Source organism: Acipenser ruthenus, chromosome 36, assembly GCF_902713425.1.
Source record: "Acipenser ruthenus chromosome 36, fAciRut3.2 maternal haplotype, whole genome shotgun sequence".
Classification (NCBI taxonomy): Eukaryota; Metazoa; Chordata; class Actinopteri; order Acipenseriformes; family Acipenseridae; genus Acipenser; species Acipenser ruthenus.
The window spans coordinates 7108109-7128370 of NC_081224.1; the positions used below are offsets into that span (position 1 = coordinate 7108109).

Genomic DNA, 20262 nt, shown 5'->3' on the forward strand with positions numbered 1-20262 from the left:
AAAATAATTGCTACTAATCTCATCTCTAATCTCTAAAATATTATCCCTGAGTATTCTTATAGGAATTGCAATGAGTGATAGTGATGACTCATTGCATGAGGGGTCTTTCCCGGAAGCCGCCCTAAGAGAGGGAGAGGAGTTAGAAACACAGGCTGGCAGAAGCCTGCTAAATGTTAGTCAGGAGAGAAATGAGGAGCTTCAGTATTCCACCTCTGAATCAGAGGAAGATGAACTGATCACAAACAAGAGGGATGGACCCCTTAACCCTTTGCGGTCCATTTATTCAGCGTGTCTCAGGCGTGTCAGGTCCAATTTATTTTCACATGCGCAGTTTATTTTAGACGCGCTGTTAGAAAATATTTTTTATTCACAGTAAAACAGGTTTAAAGGGCACTGCATATCAACAGGACACTCAGTACTGCATCTCCAGCACCGCCCCAGCCCTTGTTCGCTGTATTTTTCACATACCTCTTCATAGTCGTGCATACCGATAAATCATCTCCTGATCACTCGTTTTATCACCAAACTCCTCAATAATGCGATCCAAGTAATACTTTATTATTATGACATCTCAAAAAGCAGAAGCAGCTATCTTGTTTGTTTATGTCCGGGTTATCTCTGTGGTGCCAGGGCTATGTGTATTGCTCAGATATGGCCCTTTTTTTCGGCTTCTCTCGGCTCCTATCGGTCTCACTCGGCCATTGAATGGTTTTCTTGGCTTTTTCCGGAGAAAAAACAACTAGAGACCTGTGTTTTACGTATTTTTGAAAGAAAAGTGATAACTGGATCGGAGCAAATGGCCAGGTTAGGAGACAAGAAACAGCTGTCACTACAACTGGTCTGCTGCCTGCCACTAGTATTATTCATGTAGTTGGCCCAGAGGCAGGAGATCCTGATGAGTAATGGTTATTATTATTATTATTATTTATTTCTTAGCAGACACCCTTATCCAGGGCGACTTACAATTATTACAGGATATCACATTATTTTTACATACAATTACCCATTTATACATTTTTTTTTTTTTTTTTTTTTTTTTTTACTGGAGCAATCTAGGTAAAGTACCTTGCTCAAGGGTACAGCAGCAGTGTCCCCCACCTGGGATTGAACCTACGACCCTCCAGTCAAGAGTCCAGAGCCCTAACCACTACTCCACACTGCTGCCCCACATTCTCCACAATGGTTACCCTGTACACTGCATCAACCATAGGAGCTGAGTTAGCATGCCTCTCATTAGTGCAGGCATATTCTCCTGTGGGGTTCAGAACAATGAATTCTCATGAGGGAAACAGCGAAGGCTTGTCTTGTGTGGGCAGAGCAATATTAGGGCAACATAGTCAGGAAAGTTAACCTGATTCATGACCAAAGATCTGTTGCAGTGCAATAGGCAGATATTCGTATTCAAACTTAAAGGGAAAGAGATTTGCAGGGGATAAGTGGAGTTTCTTGGTATGAAATTAAAGATCAGGGTCTGAATTTAAGTACAGAGTACAAAGAAAAAGTAAGCAGTATCTCATCACCTAAAAATGTGAAACAGCTTCAAGCAGTAATGGGGTTATTTAACTATGCAAGGAATACAGTACCAGGGTACTCAGTATTAGCAGATACATTGTATCAGAAGATTTCCCAGTAAATATTTTCCTGGACAGAGGAGGATGAATTTAGGTTTAAACAGTTTAACCCTTTGCAGTCCATTTATTAAGTGCGTGTCAGGCGCGTCAGGTCCAATTTATTTTCACACACGCAGTTAATTTTAGACGCGCTGTTTAAAAGTATTTTTTTCCACAGTCAAACAGGTTTAAAAGGCCCTGCATATCAACAAAGCACTCACTAGGCATCTCCAGCCCCGCCCCACCCTTTCGTTCGCTATAGCTTTCACATATGCTAAGAAATAAATAATAATAATAATAATAGTCGTACATACCGATCAATCATCTCCTGATCACTCGTTTTATCACCAAACTCCTCAATAATGCGATCCAAGTCATTATTTTATTACTATAACATCTGAAAAAAGCTCTGCAAATGTCTGTGATATTCCCTGAGCGCTGATGCATTAGCAGGCAGCTTGTTTCCTTATGGCCGCTGTTATCTGATGCCAGGGGCAAGTATGACTATTGATGAGATACGCCCTTTTTTTTTCGGCTTGTCTCGGCTCCTGTTGCTCCCACTCGGCCATTGAATGGTTTTTTTGGCTTTTTCCGGAGAAAAAACTACTAGAAACCCGTTTTTTGCATCTTTTTGATGATGTCGGACAGGGTCCGACATTGGACAGGATAGGAATAATTGCAATAGGACCGCAAAGGGTTAAGACACTAATACAGGAAGCACAGGACATTACCACTTGAGTGAGCGGTAAACCTTTAGAAGCATACTTCCATATAGGAGAACAAACTGCAGTTGTGGTAGTGAAGAATAAAGGAGATGAAATGCCTATTAAGAATTTAGGTTTTAATTTCACAAGTACAGAAAAGCAGTTTTGTTATGAGGAGAGAATGCATACTGCTTTAACTAACTCTCTGTTCAACCTAGCCCAGGACAACCCTATTGAAGTTTTCAGTGATATCCCAGGACTAGCTACCCTAACAAAGGGGTCACTGGTAAGCACGAAAGTGCTGCAACCAACGTGGGATAGATGGATCACTTTGCTAGCTGATCCAAGAATAGTCTTTACCACCGTCGATTCCAGAATCTTCCCCCATTTGAAGAATGGGAGGAACAAAATACACCCGATAGTCCCTGACTGGTTGATATTTTCCAATGGGTCCTGCCAGAAAATTGAAGGCAACCCGACATGCGGTATAGGAATATCCATTGGAAAAAATAATAATGGAATTTATGATCTGCTCAAATAGCAGAAGCTAAGGCCCTCTTGAAGGGACTTCAGCTGGCTCAATATCTGGGGACACCCAGTGAGACTGTGTTACTGGTTACAGACCATCTATTGCACCTAACCACACGATATTAACTCTCTAGCATGGAAAGAGAATGGTTACTCGGACCGTAGGGGTAAACCTATAGCACATGCCAATATATGGAGAGACATTGAAAAGTTAAGGGAGAACAGAACCAGTCTTCAGCATGCAGCTGGCCACCAGAGGGGGAAGGAGGTTACGAATATAGGTAACAACCGTGCTGATGAATTAACACAAGGAGCAGTACAGGGACACCTAAATCTGACCTTTCAGGCAGCCGCTGCCAGAGTGTTTAATCTGCTTACTGACAGTCAATTGCTATTTGAATTTCCACCAGACGGCGACAGATACCAGTTGGAGCAGGGAGTATTATACAGAGTGTTTAAAACCAGTAAAAAAGTAATACCCCCTAAAGCAAGTAGACAGACCATACTGGTGGCAGCTCACCAAAGTATAGGAGCACTACATAGTGCACTTAAAGGGACCCTACATCAGCTAAGACAATACTGGTGCCCAGAGCTGAATGCTGAAACCGCAGAGATCTGCAGAGGATGTCTACCCTGCTAGGACTTTCTTGAACCCAGTACATATAGGAGGATTGATTTTAAACAATGTAAAAACAACCTCCAAACCTTGGTCACTACTAAAACGAATACCCCTATAATAATAATAATAATAATAATAATAATAATAATAATAATAATAATAATAATAATAAGTTTAGTGCCCTCTAAGAAAACAGAGAGGAATTGAATTAGCTGCTCTTTTGACATTATAATTATTAAATTAAAAGTTGCACAAGTGCTTATAAAACCTATACACAGATTAATGGTTATTAGGAAAATTCTTCAGGGAGAGAAAGTGCACATTACACTATTTAACTCTAGAGTATAAATAAAATAAATTAAATTCTGTTAATAACAATTTAAAAAAAAACATGTCATTGCAGTTTACTGGTAATTCTGTAATGATTAGAAGTAAAGCCTGATGTGGTTTTATTTTATTTTATTACATGAATTGGGGAAAAAAAACACACTTTAAAATACAAAATAGCAATAATAAATGTGAACAGTAATGAAAAACTGTTTATATTATGAATGTGCTTATTTTAATGGTTACATTCGGCTTTCATTAAGGAAAATTTGAAACATTTATCGCCTTGACTTAATGAATAATGCTAAATAACAGAGATTTAAAACCGCAGTTAGGAAGGTACAAAATACTTATGACTGTTTATTGAGTAAGTGTGTTAATATACACCGTCCTCTTGAAATACAGCAGGCAGCTTGTATATTGCAAAACTATAAAAAAGGAAAAAGAAAAGGGTAGAGTACAATGAAAGGTTTTTCTTTAAAAAAAAACTTTCTTTTAAATTCAGTGTTGATGTGTTCTGGGCGTTTTGCCAAACGAAGCGATAAGAAGTCTAGTCTCTGTGTTTTTAATGCATATATGTATTGAGTCTTGCAAGTTTTGCCTTGCTTGGAAACCATGGCTACACTGATAAGCAAGCCAGCTAGAGGCCACTTTAACTCCCTAGGTCCAGGTACAGTGGAAGCAGCTAATTGGGAATGCTACTGGAAGTTATAAGTTTGATGAAAAAATTATCTTCAAGGACAGCTGAGTCTGTCTTGATTTCAGTGATTCTATATAGTTGGTTAGGACCTATGGGCATTTGTGGTTTTGGGAAAGTAAATAAAACATTTAGCAACTTGAAAGTTTATTTTTCAAGTCTGGGTGATGTATTCATTATAACAGAGATAGCTGCTTGACAAAGAAAAACTTGCACTCATACTTCAATAGAGATCTTGAGAATTAATAGCCCTAAAGGTCAAACAGGTCATTGGGTGGAGAAGCAAGCACTTTTTTCTCTGTTATAAATTGCGTTCCCAGATAATAATAATAATAATAATAATAATAATAATAATAATAATAATAATAATAATAATAATACGTTTAAAAATGATATAATAAAATAAAATATATAAACTAGGTCTGAGCATTGGAATTTGCTGAACAGGTTCCTTATGCCCCAGGGATTTATGGGGATTCATTTATATGGGATTATCTTTAAATGCTTTTCCAGCACCTTACTGTATAGAAAAAACCTATATTTAGAACACCCCTGGATGTCGGGAATGACAAACATCCATTTCATAAAGCAGCAAGGAAACGTGTTAATATTTGAAACATTGAAGTAATAATAGTTGAAATGTCAGTACAAAATGAGCAAGTCATTATAAATGTTCCCTGGGATGAATAGAACGTAAAGGAGCATATGTACAAGGTAAAAATGGACTGTTTACAGTGTGAGCATTACAGTCCAGCCTCCACCACATATTCCAGATCGGGTACTGATTCTATCAAAAGAGCCAGAGGGAGAAATGTCACACGTGACCCTAAACCCTTCCTCTCTTGTACAAGATCCTTGCACCCTTTGAGTGGCAGGTGAATGTGGCAGAGATGCATGGCTCTTTGATAGAACCAGCTTAATTTCTTTTGCGGGGTTTTCCCACTGATGATGAGAATGAGAATGTAAAGATGGGAGCCCGGCTAACAAGGTTTAAGATCCTGTAGTGGCTTTGACAGACCCACTGAGAGCACAGCCTGACCAAGACTGTCACTCCTGCTGGAACCGAGCTGATCAGCTTGACATGAACTGGATGTTGTAAACAAATTGTTAAAACACATTGTTCAGGATAATGTTATAATATACTCTGCATTAGCCTATGGAAATATTGTAGGAGTTTATATTCCTTCTGAATATTCCAGTATAACAGTAGAAATGATTATGATAGGATCGGTGTAAGTTTGAGTAAAGAGAGCTCATTGAATTGAGGTTGTGCTGACTGGTAAACACATGTGGAATGAACTAGCTTTCCTTATCTGGGAGCTGCCAGATGCAAAAGTCTGTGACCTTGGGAGGAAAGGCAGAAACGAACATCTCATTTAAAAGGTAAGCTCCAACCTATATACAAACTTTTGCATGTTGCAAGCGCTCAATATGACATTTTCACTGACAATATTTTTTTCTTTTTGAAAAACGACTCTTGGTGACCAATATAGAACGAAAATGCCTGAAATGTATCAATAATTCCAGAAATTGCTGACCATGCTCCAAACGCTTCCAAAGTTACAGTGACGTCAGTTTGAGTACCTGGCAGACAAGGAAATGGAGTCCAATACAGAAACTGATGGCGATACCAGCGACAGGTATTCCGATTGCAGTAATTTGTACAACAGTGACAGCAAAAGTGAAAGTGACCCGGGACATGAAGACTCCCAAATGTCTGAAGATGGAAGAAACAGTAATGGAGCAGTGCCTTACTGTTTGTCTGTCTTATTCCCCGAACTCAGCTGGTCCTCCGTAGGGATTGGTTGAGTAGTGGGGACAGCCCCACATTTCTTGCAGTAACCCCATTGAAAATTGAACGTAATTTTTAAACTGCCGGGCAAGAAATGCTCTCCACAAATAGCTGAAGAACTAGTAGCTTCATTGAAGTCTTTTCTCTTTGTTTGTACAAACTGGATCTTTCAGATCTTTCAGATGCTATGTCTAGTATTATTATTATTCTATTATTATTTATTTCTTAGCAGACGCCCTTATCCAGGGCGACTTACAATTGTTACAAGATATCACATTATACATTATTTCACATTATACAGATATCACATTATTTTACATACAATTACCCATTTATACAGTTGGGTTTTTACTGGAGCAATCTAGGTAAAGTACCTTGCTCAAGGGTACAACAGCAGCAGTGTCCCCCACTGGGGATTGAACCCACAACCCTCCGGTCCAGAGTCCAGAGCCCTAACAACTACTCCACACTGCTGCCCAGAACTGTCTGAATAACACACCGCTGTACCACGGCAACATTTTTTTGTACAGTAGGGTTGGATGATAATGACATTTTCAGCTATTGATTAGTGTCTGTAAATTATTATTTGTTTATTTAGCAGACGCCTTTATCCAAGGCGACTTACAGAGACTAGGGTGTGTGAACTATGCATCATCTGCAGAGTCACTTACAACTACGTCTCACCCGAAAGATGGAGCACAAGGAGGTTAAGTGACTTGCTCAGGGTCACACAATAAGTCGGTGGGATTTGAACCGGGGACCTCCTGGTTACAAGCCCTTTTCTTTAACCACTGGACCACACAGCCTCCTGTAATATCACCATACTTGTGATTATCAGCCGAATAATAAAATATTTCAAATTCTTGTAATTTATCAAATTTGTACTTGAGCTGCATGACAATCGCTAGTCTTAAGTCAGAGTTTAGAAAAGAAAAAAAAAAAAAACTAGACAGTATATGCCCCGAGTTTTTACATTTCTGTTGGGTGCCCAGAACAAACGTGAGTATAAAAATACACCTATTGTAATTTGTTGATAAATTATGTTGTTTTCCTATACAATAATACTATTTAAACATTTATGTTACTTTGAGAATGTTTACTTTCATAAAAAAGTGCCACCAAATGTATTAATATAATGAAAAAAATTGCTAACATTACCTGAAAGCATTTGCTTTCTTTACTTGTGTGGCGAATCTGCTATTAAGAGAATCAAACTGTGTGTGTGTCTCTGTAGATATATAGAGTTGTATAATATTAGGAACATACTGAGTTTTGCACGTCGCTGCTTGTATGCAGACAGTTCAGTAAAATAAACTGCCTACCCTTCCATTAAAAGTTAACTCTCTTCTATTTATGCTACCCTTTTTTACAATAGCAATGCCATGGGAACAGATAGATATATGAGGGTGCTGAGCACGTCTGCTTATTGTTCTCCATGTGGTGCATGGGCTGCAGTACAGTACTCATGTCTTTAGTGTAGATTAAAATAACGAAGCAACACGTTGTTTAGGCTATATTAAACATTTGCCATATTTGTCAATGTTTAATAGTCAAAAGTTCCACTTTTCCACAGTAATTTTACAGTGACCTAGCGTTTCATTTTTATTTTTCAAACAACACTATTTGTATTTTATGTTCAAAAACCACCGTGATGTAAGCCGAAGCATATTGTTTAAAATCAATACCTTCTGTAACTTCCCAATGTACGCTGTGCTCACTAGGGATGGGTCGGTATACCAGTTTAGGTACATTACGGTATTAATACGGTTCCTTTTATTCTACACCACCAGTTAACGCATTTTTTCAACTGCAAACACACTTCTTCTAAATCAAGCGATGGTAGTTGCAGCCTTAGCAAAGTGTCTGAGGAAGATCTTTTTGTGAATTGTGACTGTATTTTGATAAATGCAGAGTAAATGCGGGCTTCTGCAGTACACAGCCTGTTTGTTCTCAAAGTTGCCAGATCGCGTTGTTTTTTGGTTGGGCCACTCGGCAGAGACTTCAAATCCATTTTTATTGGAAGTTAAGCAAAAAAAATATAAACAATGTATACATTTTTAGAAAGGTATTATAACGTACTGTATTTATATGTTGTCAACAAAACAAATGTATTTTACATGCTACTTACATTTTAATTAACTTGAATATGTGTTCACAGTGAAATTTCTTATCAGAAGAAAAATAAACTGTTTTTAAGCCAAAACACAGAGCCTCTTAGGTATTGAAAAAAACAATAACAATCTCTGGAGAGAATTCATATGTTTGGTTAAATTTAAACAGCATATTTGAAATAAGTGTCTTACTTGTTCAAGGTTTTTGCTGTAATAAGAAAACAGAAGTATTATTACAGGAAAACTGTTAAGTTTAAAAGTGATAGAATCTAATACAAGCTATGACTTAATTTAATAACCTTGCTTTTGCCTGCCTGAGCGAGGCAGCATTAGACATTCGGAGATAAGGTGAAATGAGTCTTGGCATTTAAAGCAGGATTTGCTGGTCAGACGCTGTCATCAATTCAAGGCTGTTGCTCTGTATAATCCTGTATATTCACTAACGAAAGATACCTTGTGATACAAGGAAACACAGTTAATGGCCTAAATGACCATGACCTCATTATGTTATCTATACAATTAATGAGAGCTTGGTAGTGAGAATTAGGATGTAGGAATCTTCTTATCAGTGGAGATATCATTATGAGGAGTCTTTTGAATCTAGCGAAGGTATGACTTCAAGCAATGAATTTGGGGAAAATGCTTACAGTAGAGTTTCTTATTAATTAAAACTAAACTCCGGTTTGAAAGTGGGCCCCCTCGAGTCCTTATCTATAAGTTGTCAAGGACTGTTGAAGCAGGGGATTTTAGCTAGAGAGAAGCCAAGTTTGTTAAAACACATTTACACATGAAAATGAACCAGCCTATTGAGAACACACTGAAAAGTGTGTCTTTACTGTTAACAAGGAAATATATTTTAGACTAATGCTGGAAAAGTTAAACAGAACTGGTGTTATATATTAAAAACATCTCTCTATATATACTTAATAAACAATAAAGAACTCTGTGGTACCGGAAAATATGTTATCAGTCTGAGGATTACTTCACCTATTTTAGAGATTAGGAAGGAAGAGGACAGGAGATCATATCCAATTACTTTTAAATTTGAGTTGCCAGGACTTATTCTTCACTTAAAGATAAGAGTTGCCAAAACAGACCAAATGTTTAGACTTAATAAAGTCTTCCGACGCACGAAGAGGAGGAAAAGTTCTATAAAAACTCCAGTCAAGTATCATTCAACTTGCTAACACAAGCTGTTTGGTCCTCTGAAAAGCTGGCTGCTGTTTGGTCATATTCAGAAGCCTCTGTCCATCTATTATTTTTTATAATACATGAATGCCCTTGTGATGCTGATATTAAAGAAGACGAGCAGTACAGTTTGTTTTTTTTAAACGTAGTGTTTCAGTGCTGTGCAGACTTTCTATGTCGTTATCCGTTTCTCCAGTTTCTCTGAGATATGAGTGTACCAGCTTTACATCTTATGTTTTTAACGTATTCTCATTTTGTTGATCATTAATGAACATTTCTGTACTGTGGGTGTTGTCGAGTGATTGAAAACAAGACATTTTGTGTTTGAATTGAAAGTGATGGTCTCGAGGAGTCAAATGGGTCAAAGTTCAAGTATATTTTCCTCTAGAGGAATTATCACTTTTTAACGTCACTACTGTGGTATTATGTCTTTTTTTTAGAATGGCTCAGGATGCAAATATAGCCTTCATCCATATATATATATATATATATATATATGGATGTATATTCTATATATATATATATATATATACATACATATGGATGTATATTCAATATACATCCATATATATATTGTATATTCAATATATATTCAATGGCAAAAACTTAATGTTAAGGTTTCACTGCAAAAGTCCAAAAGGTCAGGAAATTGCAAGTTAAAGTAGCCATCATCAATGACATCAGCAATGATATCACTAAGCACATGACAAATTCTCCAGGAAGACCATAAGGGACATAACACTGGGAATTCATAGTCCTTGTGATTGGTAACATGTTCATTAACTGCATTAGCATTCCCACAATGTTTGCTGTCAATGTGTGCTTTAATGAACTTCATTGTGTACCGTTACATTTTCACAATGGTGAACTGCAGAAATCTGCAATTGTACCTAAACAGTTTAATGTCATAATTGGCTTCCAACATAACAGTATGTTAGCAAACATTCGTAGTCAACTGTAAAGTTTGAAAGAAGAATGGTTAACCACATTGCAAACATACACATACTGCAGAGAATTCACTGACTCCTTTTGCCACGTGAAACAGTGCAATTAATACAAGAAAGCCGATGTTGCAGATTCCAGATAAAGATAAATATTGTTTGTATGAATATTGCTGATAGCATTTGGAGAAATATGACTTGTTTAACATTAATTCCAGTAATACATGGAAGGTCCCTAATTAAGTCTATAGCACTACTGTATTCCTAGGTTGCGTGGCTACGTGGCAACTTGCAATTTCCTAACCTTTTGGACTTTTGCAATAAAACCTTAACATAAGAACATAAGAAAGGTTGCAAACGAGAGGAGGCCATTCGGCCCATCTTGCTTGTTTGTTTGTTAGTAGCTTATTGATCCCAGAATCTCATCAAGCAGCTTCTTGAAGGATCCCAGGGTGTCAGCTTCAACAACATTACTGGGGAGTTGGTTTCAGACCTCACAATTCTCTGTGTAAAAAAGTGCCTCCTATTTTCTGTTCTGAATGCCCCTTTATCTAATCTCTATTTGTGACCCCTGGTACTTGTTTCTTTTTTCAGGTTGAAAAAGTCCCCTGGGTCGACATTGTCAATACCTTTCAGAATTTTGAATTCCTGAATCAGATCGCTGCGTAGTCTTCTTTGTTCAAGACTGAATAGATTCAATTCTTTTAGCCTTCCCAGCACATCTCCACTCTGGCACACACTTGCCGATTCTTCCTGAGCAACATCCGTAGAATCTGACCCTTCCTCACCAACTACGCCACCCAGCTCCTGATCCAGGCCTTGGTACTCTCCTGCCTAAACTACTGCAACTCCCTCCTGGCTGGCCTCCCTGCATCCGCCACCCGTCCGCTCCAGCTCATCCAGAACTCCGCTGCTCGCCTGGTGTTCTCTCTGCCTCGCTTCTCCCACGCAACTCCACTGCTCCGCTCACTCCACTGGCTCCCGATCACCGCTCGCATCCAGTTCTACTCTTGTACTAGCCTACAGCTGCCTTGACCAGACTGCACCCAGCTACCTCCAGACCCTCGTCTCTCCCTACACCCCAACTCGACCTCTCCGCTCCTCCTGCACTAGAAGACTGGCTCTACCTCCTTTACGCTCCCCTGCCTCCAGAGCCCGTTCCTTCTCCACCCTCGCCTCGCTGTGGTGGAATGACCATCCTACAGATGGTCCCAGTCCCTGAGCACCTTCCAGCACCTGTAGAACTCCTCTGTTTTTCCCCCTGGACACTTATCACTCTTCCTTAAATGCGCTTTACTTGCTCTTATCTGCCCCCTATTTTACTGCATTTAATCCTGTACTTTAGATTACTGTAATCTGTCAAGTGTTATTTAATCTGTAGTATTTTGTATTTAATTATATCCTGATGCAACTATCACTGACACTGTTATCTGCTCCATTATTGAATCGTATTTTGTCATACTTGTACACACTTGAAGACCCCAGAGATGTACCCTACTTAGCTGAATCCAGACGGTTGTCATGCTGATGAGCTGGGGAGACCGCACTGTGGTTGATCCCCGGAGCCAGCATCGCAGCCGTTGTGTGTGCTGATGTGCTAGGGAGGCAAAATAAGCTGATCCGTGGAGCCAGCATTACACTTCAGCCATCAACACCTGACAGAAAGATATCTACATCATTATATGGAAGGAAGCGCAAATGGATGGAGACACCTATGGATCACACTAGTTTACTGTAAAGCTACATCTTAGTTGGTGCTTATCTTGGCGAGAGCAGAGTTCAAATCAGCATGAAGTTTTAACATCTATTCTCATGTAATGGAAATCTTGCTAGAACCAAAGTCATTGTATTTATCTTGCTCTTAATTGTATTATTACTTGTACTGTGATTCTTGAAATGTATTTGTTTACGACTGTAAGTCGCCCTGGATAAGGGCGTCTGCTAAGAAATAAATAATAATAATAATAATATGACATGCCTTTTAAATCAGGAATAATTCTGGTTGCTCTTCTTTGCACTCTTTCTAGAGTAACAATATCCTTATTGTAGTAAGGTGACCAGAAATGAACACAATATTCTAGATGAGGTCTTACTAATGCATTGTAAAGTTTTAACATTACTTCCCTTTGATTTAAATTCAACACTTCTCACTATATATGCAAACATTTTGTTGGCCTTTTTATAACTTCCTGTGACAAAGAGAGAGTGAATTCTTGTTTTAGATCTCCCTTCCGACCGGTGACGGTGCTGGGGAGGAGGAGCAGACATCCCCAGGAGAGGTGGAAGCCGGCCATCTTGGAAGGGGGGCGGGTCCACGGTGCGCAACGTCATCAACCCAGACGGGGAGCGCTGTGGCAATCGCGCATTGGTCAACGGCGGTTGCCCGCGCTGCCCAATGGGAGCGGGACGGAGCGTACAAAAGGGGGCGTGGCCCGGGGTTCTGTTCCTTCTGGCAAGGTACAGTGCGTGAGAGAGAGAGAGAGAGAGAGAGAGAGAGAGAGAGAGAGAGAGAGAGAGAGAGAGAGAGAGAGAGAGAGAGAAACCGAGCAGAGAAACAGAGGAAGGGATTTGGATAGCAGGTTCTTTGCTATTTTGGATTTGTGTGCTAACCCTTCTGCACTTTGTATTTTTAGAGCACTAACGGGACGCTCCGGGAGTACGCCGCAGGAGCGACAACCCGGAAGTGCTGGGTTTATTACCCCCCCCCCCCCCCCCCCCCCCGTGTTTTGGATCACAAGAGGAAGACGGATCGGTTTTTGTTGTTTGTTTATTTTTGGGACTGCAACCCCTTTTTCCCTTTGTTTAGTCGGGTTACACATCGCTGTGTATCCCGGCGATATTATAATTATTGGTTTAGCAGGTTACACATTGCTGTGTATCCTGGCGTCCTTATTGTTGGTTTTCTTTGTGTGGCAAAATAAAACCAAGGCGCTTAATTGCATAACGGACTGGAGTCTCTTGTTTTACACCACATTACGCCTGTCCTGACATACCCACTCAGCTACCTGTCACACGTGGTGTCAGAAGTGGGATGGACCCCGCTGCTTTATCGGCGATTCTGGAGGCGTTGGACAGCTGGAGGGAGGCTGAGGAACGGAGGAGCGGTACACAGCCCTCATCGAAAGGGTCGGGATGGGGATGACGTCGGCGGCAACCGGCCCTGTGATGGTGGCCCCGAAGGCCCGGGCTCAGAAGATGACGGCGGAGGATGACCCAGAAGCCTATCTCGTAGCCTTCGAACGGCTGGCTACCACCGCAGCATGGCCCCGGGAGTACTGGGCAAGCCAACTTGGCCCTTGCTTGATAGGAGAAGCGCAAGCAGCGTACCGGGCCATGACTGATGCAGACGCTGGCCAGTACGAGTTGGTGAAGCAGGCTATCCTCCGCCACCTTAATATCACGGGGGAGACTCACCGAGTCCGCTTCCGGGAGTTCCGGCGACCATCAAATACCCGGCCCAGGGTGGTGGCCCAACGGTTGTGCGACCACATGGCGCAATGGCTGAACCCCAGCCAGAAAACTGGGATCCAGATGGGGGAAGCCATTGTAATGGAACAATTTTGCCATGTGGTCGGGGCGGAGACGCAAGCGTGGCTACGCCGGCACAATCCCACCACTCTGGAACAGGCCGTGGCCCTGGCAGAGAATTTTGAGGACTCCCTCGTGTCCGCCCGCACCACGTTACTGGACTGCACCCCTCCCTCCTCTACCAAAGGACCACCACAGAACCTCGCTCCCGGACCCCGACCCATCAAATCACCAGCCCCGTCGGGTCATCCAGCCCCCTTACCATGGAGGCAGAGGTTGGCCCCCAGCTGGGGTAGAATGGCTCCCCCTGCCCCGCTGACATACCAACAGCGGGACAGATATGTACCATCCTCACCCTCTGCCCCTCCAATCTGTTTCAGGTGCCAGCAGTCGGGACACATCGCGAGATACTGCCCGGCCGCTATGGAGTGCGATGTGGCTGCATGTCACCTGGCGTCTGAGACGGGTAAGAAATGGGGAAATGGTCGGGAGGGCCCGTGTATTGTTGATGTGGCGCTGGGGAATGTGAGTACCCACGCATTAGTGGACACAGGGTGTGAGCAAACTCTGATTCGAACAGCTCTCCTTGGCGGTATGTCGTGGCAGCCACAAGGCCAGGTGGCGATCTCCTGTATCCATGGGGATACGGCGACATACCCCACTCTAAAAGTATACTTATCGGTAGGTCCGATAAAGCGCCACCTAGTAGTGGGGGTGGCCGAGAAGTTACCACACCCAGTTATTCTGGGTCGAGACTGGCCGCAATATAAGGATTTACTAAAAGTATCGGCAGCCTCGACCACACGTGTAAACAAGGCAGATTCCCGAGGAAAGGAAGTAATTGGTACCGTTTTTCCTTTCCACGCCGGATTGTTTTCTCCCCTTTTCCGTCCTAGGAAAACACGTAAGGAGAGACGGAAGGAAAAGTGGGAGGGCGCATCGATGAGACACGGCTGGGGACTGGCGGGGGAAGGTTCTGATGGTCCCAAACGCCAATCGAAGGGGGTGGGGACACAGTGTGACCGGGCGGGCGAGGTTACTGGACCCTCGAGGGCAGAGACTGCTCCAGCCCCCGTCGATATCCCGGACGTGTGGGCCTCAAGCGCGGACCTAGTGTGGGAGCAAAACAATGACCCCACACTGGTGCACGCTTGGGAACAGGTCCGGTCTACTGAGGGTAAGGATGTTGATGGCATTGGGACACTGGTATATCCTCATTTCGTTGTAGAGGGGCACTTGCTATATAGAGTAAATCCAGCCCCGGGCACAGGACAGCCTGTCAAACAGTTGATGGTTCCCCCGTCCTGTCGACCAGAGATCATGAGGCTGGCGCATGACGTCCCCTTTGCAGGACATCTTGGTGTTGACAAAACGAGGGACAGGATACTGGCTCGATTTTATTGGGCAGGGCTCTACACCGAGGTGGCGAAATATGTAGCTACCTGCCCGGAATGTCAGAGAGTAGCACCGGGTCGGGTGCGCCCCGCCCCTTTGGTCCCACTGTCCATTGTCTCCACTCCCTTTGAACGCGTTGCAATGGACATAGTTGGGCCAGTGCTGCCTTCTGATTCCGGGTACACACACATATTAGTAATGGTGGATTATGCGACGCGGTACCCGGAAGCAGTTCCGCTGCGGTCCACTAGTGCCACTGCAATTGCGAAAGAGTTGAGTCAGATTATGGCTAGAGTAGGGATCCCAAAAGAAATATTAACTGATCATGGAACAAACTTTTTATCGAAAACGCTACAGCAAGTGTATAAAATTCTAAAAATACGTCCCATCAGGACGTCGGTTTATCATCCCCAAACGGATGGACTGGTGGAACGTTTTAACCAAACTTTGAAGCAAATGTTGAGACGGTTTGTGAGTCAGGAGCAGAAACATTGGGCTACTCTTCTTCCTTATCTCCTCTTCGCTGTGAGAGAGGTGCCTCAGAGCTCGACAGGATTTTCCCCCTTTGAGCTGCTGTATGGTCGGCAGCCACGGGGCATCCTCGACCTGTTGAGAGAAGGTTGGGAAGAACACAAGGGCTCCTCTAAAAATGTAGTGCAGCATGTGCTCCTACTGCGAGATCGCCTCGATTTAATTGGTCGATTGGCTCAAGACAATCTTAGATCGGCTCAACGTCGGCAACAGCAGCATTACAATACCAATGCACGAATTCGAACTTTTCGGCCAGGAGATAAAGTAATGCTGCTTCTTCCGTCATTGGAGTCAAAACTGTGCGCTAAATGGCAGGGGCCATATGAGGTGATACGGGCCGTAGGATTAGTGAATTATGAAATTAGACAGCCCGATCGCCGTAATAAAACAGAAATTTATCACGTCAATTTATTAAAGCCCTGGAAGGCAAGGGAGGTCTTATTCATAGCCCCAGGTGAGATGGAGGATGACTTTGGACCCTGTATAGAGGCCCCTAGCCCCAGCCAGATTTCAATGGGGGAACAGTTACTTCCGGATCAGCAAGACGAATTGTGTAAGTTAATCGGGAAATTTGGGGATGTGTTTTCTGATGTGCCCGGCAGGACTAACCTTACAAAATATGCTGTTATTACTCCGCCAGGTGTCACTGTTCGGGAGAGGCCCTACCGGATCCCAGAAAGCCGGCGGAGTGGCGTCCAGAATGAGGTGAGGGCGATGCTTGAACTTGGGGTCATTGAACCTTCCAGAAGCGAGTGGTGTAGTCCCATTGTGATAGTGGCCAAAAAGGACGGCACTAATCGCTTCTGTGTTGATTTTCGAAATGTCAATGCTATCGCCAAGTTCGACGCCTACCCCATGCCTCAGATCGACGAACTCCTCGACCGACTGGGGACGGCAGGGTTTATCTCAACTCTGGACCTGACGAAGGGATATTGGCAGATCCCTTTGACTCGTGATTCATGTGAGAAAACTGCATTTTCAACTCCGGATGGTCTGTTCCATTTTAAAACCATGCCATTTGGGCTACATGGTGCGCCCGCCGCCTTTCAGAGACTGATGGATGAGGTGTTACATCCCCATCGTTAGTATGCAGCAGCGTATATTGACGATGTGGTTATATATAGCTCCACCTGGAGAGAGCATGTAATTCGACTTGAAGCCGTCCTTCAGTCTCTAAGGGCTGCCAGGCTAACAGCTAACCTGAGGAAATGTGTGTTTGCTAAATTAGAAACACAGTATTTAGGATTTATCATGGGGAATGGACGGGTGAAACCCGTAGCCACCAAAGTCCAGGCTTTGGTGGATGCGGCTATCCCCAAAACCAAGTCCCAGGTGAGGTCACTATTGGGATTGGCTGGTTATTACCGCCGCTTTATCCCCGAGTATGCCACCGTGGTCAATCCCCTGGTAGACCTCACTAAGAAATGTGCGCCAAATTTAATCAAGTGGTCAGAAGAGTGTCAGGGGGCGTTTGAGACCATTAAACAAAAACTGTGCCAGGCTCCTGCGCTAATAGAACCAGACTTTAGCAAGAGATTCCTCCTCCATACTGACGCGTCAGAGGTCGGTTTGGGGGCGGTCTTGTCCCAGAGAGTTAACGGGGTGGAGCACCCCATTCTGTATATCAGCAAAAAAATGCTTCCTCGGGAGCGCAACTATTCGGTTGTGGAGAAGGAGTGTTTAGCCATTAAATGGGCAACTCACTCCCTCAGATATTACTTGCTGGGACATTCATTTAATCTGGTCACGGACCACGCCCCACTCAGATGGTTAAGCACTATGAAGGATAGCAATGCTCGAATAACTCGGTGGTATTTGGCATTGCAGCCTTATATGTATCGTATGGTACATCGTGCAGGGAAAGATCACCAAAATGCGGATTATTTTTCCCGGGAGGGGGGAGTAATGGGAATGGTAGGTTTGGCCGAGTGTTCCTTCGGCTCCACTCTGAGTGGTGGGATATGTGACAAAGAGAGAGTGAATTCTTGTTTTAGATCTCCCTTCCGACCGGTGACGGTGCTGGGGAGGAGGAGCAGACATCCCCAGGAGAGGTGGAAGCCGGCCATCTTGGAAGGGGGGCGGGTCCACGGTGCGCAACGTCATCAACCCAGACGGGGAGCGCTGTGGCAATCGCGCATTGGTCAACGGCGGTTGCCCGCGCTGCCCAATGGGAGCGGGACGGAGCGTACAAAAGGGGGCGTGGCCCGGGGTTCTGTTCCTTCTGGCAAGGTACAGTGCGTGAGAGAGAGAGAGAGAGAGAGAGAGAGAGAGAGAGAGAGAGAGAGAGAGAGAGAGAGAGAGACCGAGCAGAGAAACAGAGGAAGGGATTTGGATAGCAGGTTCTTTGCTATTTTGGATTTGTGTGCTAACCCTTCTGCACTTTGTATTTTTAGAGCACTAACGGGATGCTCCGGGAGTACGCCGCAGGAGCGACAACCCGGAAGTGCTGGGTTTATTACCCCCCCCCCCCCCCCCGTGTTTTGGATCACAAGAGGAAGACGGATCGGTTTTTGTTGTTTGTTTATTTTTGGGACTGCAATCCCTTTTTCCCTTTGTTTAGTCGGGTTACACATCGCTGTGTATCCCGGCGATATTATAATTATTGGTTTAGCAGGTTACACATTGCTGTGTATCCTGGCGTCCTTATTGTTGGTTTTCTTTGTGTGGCAAAATAAAACCAAGGCGCTTAATTGCATAACGGACTGGAGTCTCTTGTTTTACACCACATTACGCCTGTCCTGACATACCCACTCAGCTACCTGTCACACTTCCCCACATTGCATAAATTTTGAATGACCTTTGCTGCTGCAACGGTGCTGCTGCATTTTTGTGTCGTCTGCAAATTTAACAAGTTTGCTTACTATACCAGAATCTAAGACATTAATGTAGATTATTATTATTATTAGTTTATTTAGCAGACGCCTTTATCCAAGGTGACTTACAGAGACTAGGGTGTGTGAACTATGCATCAGCTGCAGAGTCACTTACAATTATGTCTCACCCGAAAGACGGAGCAGAAGGAGGTTAAGTGACTTGCTCAGGGTCACACAATGAGTCAGTGGCTGAGGTGGGATTTAACCACTGGACCACACAGATTAGGAAGAGCAGAGGACCTAATACTGATCCCTGTGGTACTGCACTGATTCTCCTCTAATGAGTACTTTCTGTTTTCTACATGTTAACCACTCCCTAATCCATGTGCATGCATTTCCTTGAATCCCTACTGCGTTCAGTTGCTTTAACAAAGTTATCGCCATTGAATTTCCATTGTTTTGCAGCAGGCATCCTGGAAAATCAAACAACCACATCAGCCACATAATGTAGTGATGAAAACACAAATTGAGACACTAAAAAGCACAGAAGAAAGAGACACACATCAAGTATGTAATGTGCTTTTTTTTTTTTAAAAGACAGATTTATTGAAACCAAATCAAATGTGAAAAATGTTAATCCCTGCCCCTGAGGCTGGAGAGGAGGGGACAACTTTGAACAGTGGTGCTGAGGGCAGTTATTCTTCATGTAGTTTGGCTCTGTCTACTCTCTCTAGAAAGGTCATGTAAGAATCCTGCAGGTTTTTTGGCGGTCTGATGCGTTGTGGGCATTGCATATCAAATAACACATGCGCACGATGTCTAGAAGTGCAATATCATATAATTTTAATTAACAATATGGGGGATAATTAATTCCGTGTTTGAATTTTAAAATGGCGCTATATAAATCTGGTGATACAGAGCAGTATGCTTATTTTCTAACTCAGCAAGTAATTTTTGCTAGGAATAAACGTATAAACTGCATTCATGTCTACAAAATTATTTTCATTTTGGAATATTCTTTTAAAAACTGTAAACAGGAGCATGTTATTTATGTCTTGTTGTCAACCAACATTTTGTTATTGTTAAACTTCGCTAAATGTGGACATCAGTACGTACCTCTGAAAGAAATCTGTATGTATGTGCAGATGCGCCTTCTCATCAGGTCCGTACAGATTATAAACTGCACTGTATAGTATCTACTGCTTGAGATCGATGCAGGGGAACATCATTTGCTTGTTGAATGGAACGGTATCATTGAACGCCCAGCCGTACCATAACAACAAAAGAGAGAGGGGGAAAATGAAAATCATATTTCCTAAATTAACAAATTATTATTAGTTTCCCCATTGTTGAAGGCACAAACACACACAAAAAAAAACATTATCACTGATTACCAGTTTTAATCCAGACAGAAACACAGATGTGACCCTTCAGGCCGTTATCTTTAGGGTTCAATTTCTGTAAAACTAGGATCCCCC

The 20262-nt window shown here is 42.8% G+C and overlaps 1 long non-coding RNA gene across 2 annotated transcripts in view; it reads right to left on the minus strand.

Moving 5' to 3' along the window:
- LOC117965629 (uncharacterized) overlaps window positions 1-20262 on the minus strand; it is a 37482-nt gene that overhangs the window by 13954 nt on the left and 3266 nt on the right. The window lies entirely within an intron of this gene.